This window comes from Mandrillus leucophaeus, unplaced genomic scaffold (genome assembly GCF_000951045.1).
Source record: "Mandrillus leucophaeus isolate KB7577 unplaced genomic scaffold, Mleu.le_1.0 Scaffold118, whole genome shotgun sequence".
Taxonomy (NCBI): Eukaryota; Metazoa; Chordata; class Mammalia; order Primates; family Cercopithecidae; genus Mandrillus; species Mandrillus leucophaeus.
In genome coordinates this window covers 2,742,445-2,751,751 of record NW_012100098.1, presented here as the reverse complement: position 1 = coordinate 2,751,751, position 9,307 = coordinate 2,742,445, and the positions used below count along the sequence as shown (strand labels likewise).

The 9,307-nt window shown below is 42.5% G+C and overlaps 1 protein-coding gene across 1 annotated transcript in view; it reads left to right on the top strand.

The window, feature by feature from the left end:
- The window catches only part of ATF1 (activating transcription factor 1), a 67,661-nt gene that overhangs the window by 30,198 nt on the left and 28,156 nt on the right, over positions 1 to 9,307 (top strand). The gene's annotated exons all lie outside the window — the stretch shown is intronic.

Genomic DNA, 9,307 nt, shown 5'->3' with positions numbered 1-9,307 from the left:
AAAAAAAAAAAAAAAATGGCTGGCCACGATGGCTCACACCTATAATCCCAGCACTTTGGGATACTGAGGATCACTTGAGCCCAGGAGTTTGAGACCAGCCTGGGCAACATAGTGAGACTCTGTCTCTACTAAAAAATTTAAAAAGTTAGCCAGGTGTGGAGGCGTTTGTCTGTATTTCTAACTACTCAGGAGGCAGAAGTGAGAGGACCACTTGAACCCTAGAGGTCAAGGCTGCAGTGAGCCGTGATTGCACCATTGCACTCCAGGCTGGGTAACAGAGCGTGATCCTGTCTAAAAAAAAAAAAAAAAATTACGTAAAGGAAACAGTATTTTACAATAATTCAGTATAAACTGGGGATATAGCAGTGAACAAAAGTCTCAGCTCTCCTGGAACTTATATTCTAATTTTGGAGAGACGAGCAACAAAACATATCAGTTGGTAATATGTGCCATGGAGACAAAGCAGGATAGGAGAGAGAGGGAGTTTGTGGTGGAGGACAGGGGACTTCTCTTTTTATACAAGGTAGTCAGAGACATATGTCTGAGGAAATACCTGTTCAATTATATGGACCAACAGTTATAAAACTGTGAGACTAATATGTGCTTGATACGGTCAAGGAACACCGAGGTGGCCAGTGTGTTAGGAGAGAGACTGATAGAGGATGACGCAGAGAGGGTTGGGGTGCGAAGAGGAGAGAGTGCCAGATAATGCAGGGCATATGCCACTGTAATATTTTTGTGTTTTCATCTGGGTAACATGGGGAACCTTTAGAGTGTTTTGAGTAGAAACATTATCTGGCATATCTTAAAAGAATCCCTCAGACTGTTTTGTGGAGTAGAAACAGGAAAACCAGTTAGAAGGCATTACAGTACATGGGAGATGACAATGGCTTGTACCAATGTGGTAGCTGTGGTAGTGATGAGACAAAGTTAAGATTCTGGATATATATTGGTTGTAAAGCCAATAGTATTTGCTTTTGGATTGGATGTGGAGTTTTAAATAAAGGAAGGAGCCAAGATTGATGTCACAGTTTTGGTATGAGCAACTGTAAGAATGAAATTACTTGAGCTGGGCATGGTAGTGCATGCGTGTAATCCCATCTGCTTGAGAGGCTCAGGTGGGAGGACTGCTTGAGCCCAGGAGTCCCAGACCAGCCTCGGCAACATAGTGTAGACCCACCCTGTCTCAAAAAAAAAAAAAAAAAAATATATATATATATATATGCACACACACATGTATATATATAATTGCCATTTATTGACAACACTGGAGGATGTTTTCCGTTTTCTTTTTGGGGGAATGTTGGCAATCAGGAATTTGGTTTTTAGGCATGTTATGTCTGTACTAGTATCTGTGTTGGTTTTCTGTGCTGCAGAACAAATCACCACAAAGCTAATAGCTTAAAACAACACACATTTATTATCTCACAGTTTTTGTGGGGTCAGGCATATCTTAAGTGGGTTCTTTGCTTTGGGGTCTCACACCAAACTGCAATTGAGGCATTGGCTAGGGCTGAATTCTTAGCAGGAGGCTAGACTAGAGAAGAATCTACTTCCAAGCTCACTTAGTTTGTTGGCAGAATTCATTTCATTGTGGCTATAGGACTGAGTGCTTCAGTTTTTTGGTTGGTTCTTGGCTGGAGGCTGCCCATAGCTCCTAATGGCCACCAGTAACTCCCTGCCATGTGATCCTCTCTGTATGCAGTTCACTGCATGGCAGCCTGCTTCAAGTCCAGCAGGAGAGTGAGAGCAAGGCTGCTAGCAAGACAGAGTCTTATACATAATATAATCAAAGGAATGACATCCCATTTCCTTGTGATAAAACATGACATCCCATCATCTTTGCCTAATAAGGTTGGTTAGAAGCAAGTCACAAGTCCCTCCCACTCTCAAGGGGAGAGGTTTAGACAAAGTCCCAAACACCAGGAGCTGCAGATCATGGGAACCACCCTAAAATCTGTTGGGCAGACCATCCAAGTAGATTTATCCAGTAGGCAGCTAGAAACATGAGTCTGGGGTCCAGGAGAGAGGTCCAGACTAGAAATCTAAATTTAGGAACTGTGGCTATATAGGTGGTATTTATAATCATGGAATGATTTCCAGACTCCCCCTAGGATGTAGAAAGCTGGAAAGAATGTTACTCTTACCCTAAAACAAAAATATGTTGTATGTTCTATAAAATAATAACAAACTCATAGAGGTGGGGTGTGGGCGTGGCTCACCTGTGGCAGAGCACATTAAGAAAGCAGGGCTGCATACTAGCAGGAAAATTAATGAATTGCTAAAGTCCAAGCGTAGGCAAGCGTGAGCATGTAGAATCCTTGGGAGCTACAGACACAAAGACAGTTCGTACCCTCTTGTAGGTTTTTCTCCGAGGACCTCCAACAGTTGCTTAGGAGAAAAATGGGGCTGGGGACACAAGGAAGACCAGAGAATGCCTTGGTAGGTGGTATAGGCCTACTTGGACCTTTTTTTCCTTTGGAAAAAAAATCTTTAAGCCACTAGGAGAAAGGGGATAAACCCTGTTTTCCATTGTGTCTGGGAAAAGTTAAAAGAAAAAACCCACAAACCCTGAGGAAATGGCAGGAAACTGTTAAGGGCTTAGACTGTTAGAGTTTTTCTGCCACTGGGAGAAAGCCCCAACCCCTGTAACCAAGGGACATAGAGCCTCCCTGAGACTGAGACTGGACCAGGACAACAGAGAACCTCCCTGTTGCTGCTGTCAAGTCAAGCAATAGCAATCTACCCCTGGGGGAGGGACAAGAGTATGGAGAGAGCCTCTTTGGGGCAGAAGCACAGATGAAGCCTAAGGCTGAGTATGTGGCAAGAACAATGAGAAAAACCCTCTGACATACCAGCCCCACCCTAAGCAGAAAGTCACGCTAGAGGAATTTGAAGCTGGTAGTACTCTTAAGGTAATTCAAACAACAACAAAATCCAAACCCAGCTCAGTTGTTGAATAGATGACTCAACCCCTTCCCTACACCTACACACACACCCCCTAGTGAAGAGGTGTACCCTCTTGTTTTCCCATTTCTGAAGATAAATACTATTTACTTTAGTCTGTACTGTCTTACCCATGATGTCTATCATTCAGGCAAAAATTACAAAACACATACCAAAAGCACACAAAAAAATCACTGTCAAAAAACAAAACAATAAACAGAACCAGACTCAGGATAATAACCCAGCTTGGAACTATCAGAGAGTGAATTTCAAATAACAATGGATAATATGTTAAAGGCTCCAGTGGGAAAGGTGGAAAACATGCATGGACAGCTGGGGAATTTCAGCAGAGGGTTGGAAACTATATGAAAAAGTCAAATGGAAATGTCAGAAATAAAAATGGTGTGGGGGCTCACGCCTGTAATCCCAGCACTTTAGGAGGCCGAGGCAGGCAGATTGTTTGAGCTCAAGAGTTCAAGACCAGCCTGGGCAACATGGCAAGCCTCCATTTCTACTAAAATTACAAAACAAAACAAGCCAGGCATGGTGGTGCACACCATGTGGTCCCAGCTACTCAGGAGGCTGAAGTGGGAGGATTGCTTGAGCCCAGTGGGCAGAGGTTGCAGTGAGCCAACATCGCACCATTGCACTCCAGCCTAGGTGTCAGAGTGAGGCCTTGTCTAAAAAAAAAAATGGTGACACAGGTGAAGTACGTGTTTATAGTAGACTTGACACAGCTAAGAAAAGAATCAGTGAACTTGAAGATAGGTCAGTAGAAATTACCCACAGTGAAAACAGAGAACAAAGGAAAGGACAGAGAGAAAAATAGAGCATCCAAGAACTGTGGAACGATGTCTCTTTAACGTGGGTGTAGTGTGATCAAAGTCATGTGACTAGATGGGATGACTGAAGGGTAAGTATTGTAGAGATGAGTCAATGAATCTGGGCTTCCTTAGCATTTGGAGTTTGGGGAGATTGAAGAGGGATTGTCAGTGAGGTAGGAGGAAAATCAAGAGTAACTCAAATCTTGGAAATCAGCATGAGTGATGGTCAGCTGTGTAAAATGTGGCTGATAGGTCAAATAAGATGAGGAATAAAAATTAACTTTTATAGCCAATCTTTTTTTTTTTTTTTTTTTTGTGAGATAGATAGAGTCTCATTGTGTCACCCAGACTGGTATGCAGTAGCATGAACATAGCTCACTGCAGCCTTGACCTCCTGTGTTGAAGCAATTCTCCCACCTCAGCTCCCCAAGTAGCAGGGACCACAAGTGTGTGCCATCACATCCGGCTAATTTTTTTGTATTTTTTTGTAGAGATGGGGTTTTGCAGTGTTGCCCAGGCTGGTCTCAAACTCCTAAGCTCAAATAATCCACCCACCTCAGCCTCCCAAAGTGCAGTGCTGGCATGCAGGAGCCACTGCAACTGGCCCTTTTTTTTTTTTTTTGGAAACCTAGTATTATTCTGTTGCCTAAGCTGGAGTGCAGTGGCATGATCATATTTCTTTAGCCTCAAACTCGTGCCCTCCAGTGATCCTCCTGCCTTTGCTTCCTGAGTAGCTGGAACTGGTTCCTATTATTCACAGATTCTGTATTTGCAAATTTGCCTACTTGATAAAATTCTAACTCGAAAAACAATACTCATGGTACTTTTGCGGTTATTCATGGACATGTGCCAAGTGGCAAAAAATTTGAGTCATTCCCTGTATTCCTAGCTGAAGTCAAACAAGGTGACGCTGTTTCTTCTTGCATCAGCTCTCATAGTATAAACAATTGGCCTCTTTGCAGTCAAGTTAGTATAACTACATTTTTTGCATTTTTCTCCTTTTTGTTGGTGATTTTGCTATTTAAAAATGACTGCCAGGTGTAGTACAAAGTGCTATCTTGTGTTCTAAGTGCAAGAAGGCTGTGATGTGCCTGATGGAGGAAATACATGTGTTAGATAAGTTTCATTCAGGCATGAGTTAACAGTGCTATCGACTGTGATACGTAGTTCAGTGTTAATATATATTAAATGAGATCTTTTTTTTTTTTTTTTTTGAGACAGAGTCTCGCTCTGTTGCTCAGGCTGGAGTGCAGTGGCGCGATCTCAGCTCACTACAACTTCCACCTCCACCTCCTGGGTTCCAGCGGTTCAGGTAGCTGGGACTACAGGCGCGCGCCACCACGCCTGGCTAATTTTTGTAATTTTACTAGAGACGGGGTTTCACCATGTTGGCCAGGCTGGTCTTGAACTTCTGACTTCAGGTGATTCGCCCACCTTGGCCTCCCAAAGTGATTGCAGGTGTGAGCCACCACGCCTGGCCTGTTTACTGTTTATTTTTAGTTGTTCTTGCTCTATTTTAGATTTTGGACTGATAATTTAGAATCTAGAATCTTTAGAATATAAGTGAACCAGTGGACAGAGAAGTAGTATGAAGTTCTGGCTGAGTGCAGTGGCTCACACCTGTAATTCTAGCACTTTCGGAGGCTAAGGTGGGTGGATCACATGAGGCCTGGAGTTGAAGACCAGCCTGGCCAACATGGTGAAAGCCCATGTGTACTAAAAATACAAAAATTAGTCGGCCATGGTGGCGGGCGCCTGTCATCCCAGCCACTCGGGAGGCTGAGGCAGGAGAATCGCTTGAACCCAGGGGACAGAGGTTGCAGGGAGCTGAGATTGTGCCAAAGCCCTCCAGGCTGGTTGACAGAGTGAGACCCTGCCCCCTCCCCCCCCCACAAAAAAGACTGGGGACCAGCTTCTCCCTTTCCTCCTTTGAAAGGTCTCTCAATATTTAGATTATCCGGTTTGAGAGTGGGGCTGGGAAGAGAATCAGGACTTTGAGACCGTGAGTAATGAGCATTTTGTGAGGTTAGGCGAACCGTAGTAATAAGGGATAGGAACTACTACTACTAGCTAAATCAAAATCTTGTGCCTCTTTTCCTTTTCAACCTGCCAGACCCACAGCTTGTATTAAATCACATGAATTGCCAGAAACCTTTGAGGAATGATGGCCCTTACCTTTTAGTGATGTAAATTAATCCTATCATATGTTCTCTCCATTAGCTGAGTGGCTTCAGTTGTTGAAAGGTGGGGAGACGGTTTTGTTAATGTTTTCCAAGTGTAATGGTAACTCTAGAGCTAGACTCTTAAGACTTGTGGGTTCTTTTTTTTTTTTTTTGAGACAGTTCTTACTCTGTCACCTTGGCTAGAATTGGAGTGCAGTGGTGCAATCGCAGCTCACCACAACCTCCACCTCCTGGGCTCAAGCAATCCTCCCAGCTTAGCCTCCCACATAGCTGTGACTATAGGCGTGCGCTGCCAAACCTGGCTAATTTTTGCATTTTTTGTAGGGACTGCATTTTACCATGTTGCCCAGGCTGGTCTTGAACTCCTGGGCTCAAGGGGTCTGCCTGCCTTGTCCTCCTAAAGTGCTGGGATTATAGGCATGAGCCCCTGCACCCAGCTCTTTGTCTATTCTTATTCTTCAATTTCTGTATGCCCATATTGGGGTACTGTGAGAGAGGAACAGAGCTGGACATTTGTTGAAGGCAGCAAGACAGATTTTATCAGATTACTGCAGTATAGGAGAGAAACTCCAACATAAACTGAGCTCAGCTCCACTGAAACACAACAGATGGAAAGTTTTTTAAATATTGGGGTGTTCTAAAGGAAAAGTACATAAGATGTTTGGGGGAGGGAAGGAATTGTCACTATGATTAGCCATCTTGTTTGCTCATTGGCACTTGTCAAAGTTAGGCTCCTACTCTCCCACAGACTGGGAGACAGGGACCATATCTTTTCTTTCTTGGTTACTACATTTACAGGCCCAAAGAAAGACTTCTAGGTTTTAGAATATTTACATCTGACGGGACAGAGAAAGGATTCGTAACAGCAAGTTTTCTAAAATGCTGTAAGAAAAGTGAGGATAGGGGCCTGTAGTCAAGTTTTTCTGGAACAAACAGTAAATTCTTTTGGTAGAATTGAACTTTCTCAGGCAGGCGTTTTAAGGAGGTTCTGGGGTCATTCTAGGGACACATCCTTGGCCTGACAAAAGCCACTTGTCAAGAATTTGGTCAGTTAGTATGAGGGGAGTTGAATGGCGTTGTTTGTGCTACAAATGGAGTTTACAGTTCTCAGTGGCTGGATACATTTTATACAGAATTTCATGACCCTAGGCATTTTGAGGGATGATGAGACTGGAGTTTGTTTCATCTAGTCTTGGGAAGAAGAAAAGAACTTTCAGTGAAAGAAGAAAGGGAACAGGGAGGCTGGGTGCGGTGGCTCACGCCTGTAATCCTGGCACTTTGGGAGGCCGAGGCGGGTGGATCACCTGAGGTCAGGAGTTCGAGACCAGCCTGGCCAACATGGGGAAACCCCGTCTCTACTGAAAATACAAAAATTAGCCGGGCGTGGTGGCGCATGCCTGTAATCCGGGCTACTCTGGAGGCTGCGGTAGGAGAATCGCTTGAACCCAGGGGCGGAGGTTGCAGTGAGTTGAGATTGTGCCACTTCACTTCAGCCTGGGAAGAAGTGAAACTCAGTCCCAAAGAACACAAGGGAACAGGGAAAGCAATATTCTTGGAGAATAAAAAAGGGTCGGGGGAACAGGGAAAGCAGTATTCTTGGAGCCCAAAGTGAAGAAAGAGAACAGGGAAGGAGGCAGGAAGCTTACTTTCAGGGCCTGAGAAGTAGTCCAGGATTTTATTTTGTGATTTAAGTCCAAGAGGAATGGTATGGATCAGAGTAGTCCAGAGGAAGGCATGAGATCTCTGTTAACTGGAAATATTTGAGAAAGCTTTTTGGAAGAGGTAGAACCTGAGATGAGCCTTGAGGGATGATGAGTGGACTTTTCTTAGTTTAGCATTTTATCGTGGTATTTCCATGAAACCACATCTGATTTGAACAGAAATAAATTATAATTTCATGATTCAATCATTTGCTCGAAATATTTTATTTTTCTTTCAAGATGCTGTCCAAAGTTGGTGTTTTACTCACTTTTTGACTCTTGGTTTCTTGGTTAGTTTTCAGCCACATCTCTTCAGAATAGCATGTGCTAAAGGTTCTCCATGTTTTTGCACAGTCAGTTCGTCTGCCTAAAATACCTTCCAGTCCCCTAACTCCTGCCCCTCCATACATAGCCCTCAAGTAATTGTTAATCGTTCAAAACCCAGATGAAATAACACCCTTTCTTTGCTCCCACAGTACAGTGCTTTGTAATTTTCCTCTATTATAACTCTTATTCTGGTTGTTATAGTTAGTTTGTACTCTCAGTCCCTAGTTCAGCCTCTGGTAAATAGAAGGTACCTAATGTTTGGTTAATGATGCAATTCAATATAATCAGCTCTGAAATGTGTTTCCAGTGTTAAGAACTCAGCTATCTTACATGCATAGGTACAATATATATTTTGTTAACTGAATTCGTATTTGTTCTATTGTCATTAAGAGGATCTGCACTAGTGACAACTGTACGTCTTCCTGGAGAGCAAGTACAGGTTCAGGGTGTCATCCAGACAGCTCAGTCTTCTGTAATTCACCCACCGCATGTGCACACAGTACAGAAATTTGAAGACTTGGTGGTCAAGAGTTGGGACTTTTAGACCCTGAGTCTTCAGATACATTGCTGTTGCTGTACCTATAATATTATAAACCAAGATAAAGTTGTCTTATAAATTAGACTGCAGACCAAATCAGGCAAATAGAAAAGTTTTAGAATTTCTGGTTTCATGTATATAATACCTAGTGAAAATGGAAGACAATTTTAGGTAAAGTTATTGCTAATGATTTAAGGAAATGAAGGACTTTTTTTAAAAAGGGAAAGCACCCTTTTATCCCAGGTACTTTCTATATGCTTTATGGAGTCAGTACTTACCTACCGTATAATTTATGGAGGTCAAATAAAAGAGTTCTCTTGTTGTAGAGGAAAGTTCTTATTTGTATTTATCTACCTTCCTGTTAATGCCTGACAAAAGTAGGAAAGAGCGAGCCATCCTAGATTCCTTTTCTTTCTACTTTTCCCATTTTATCTTCCGATTTCTGTGAGTCCCAGAATACCTTTAGTCATCTCTCATGTTTAGAAGCAGCTCTCCTAGAAGAAAAGCTGTATTTCTCATTTTCTTCTCCTGATTATGGCAATGTTGTCAAAACTGGAGCTGCATCTTTATGTGGTGTTCACATGTGAAAGGAGGTGGCTGCATGGATTTTTTAGTTTTTATATGAAAATTTTACTCTTATTTGCTGGTGCTGTTATTAAAGATAAATTATTTGATTTTAATTACAAGTAATTCCTTAGTTTTACAATTTATTTTCTTAAGTTCAATGGAAGACTTTGGAGTAAGCTTAGGGACAGACAGTGTAGTTTTATAAGTTAGATTAGAAATGAA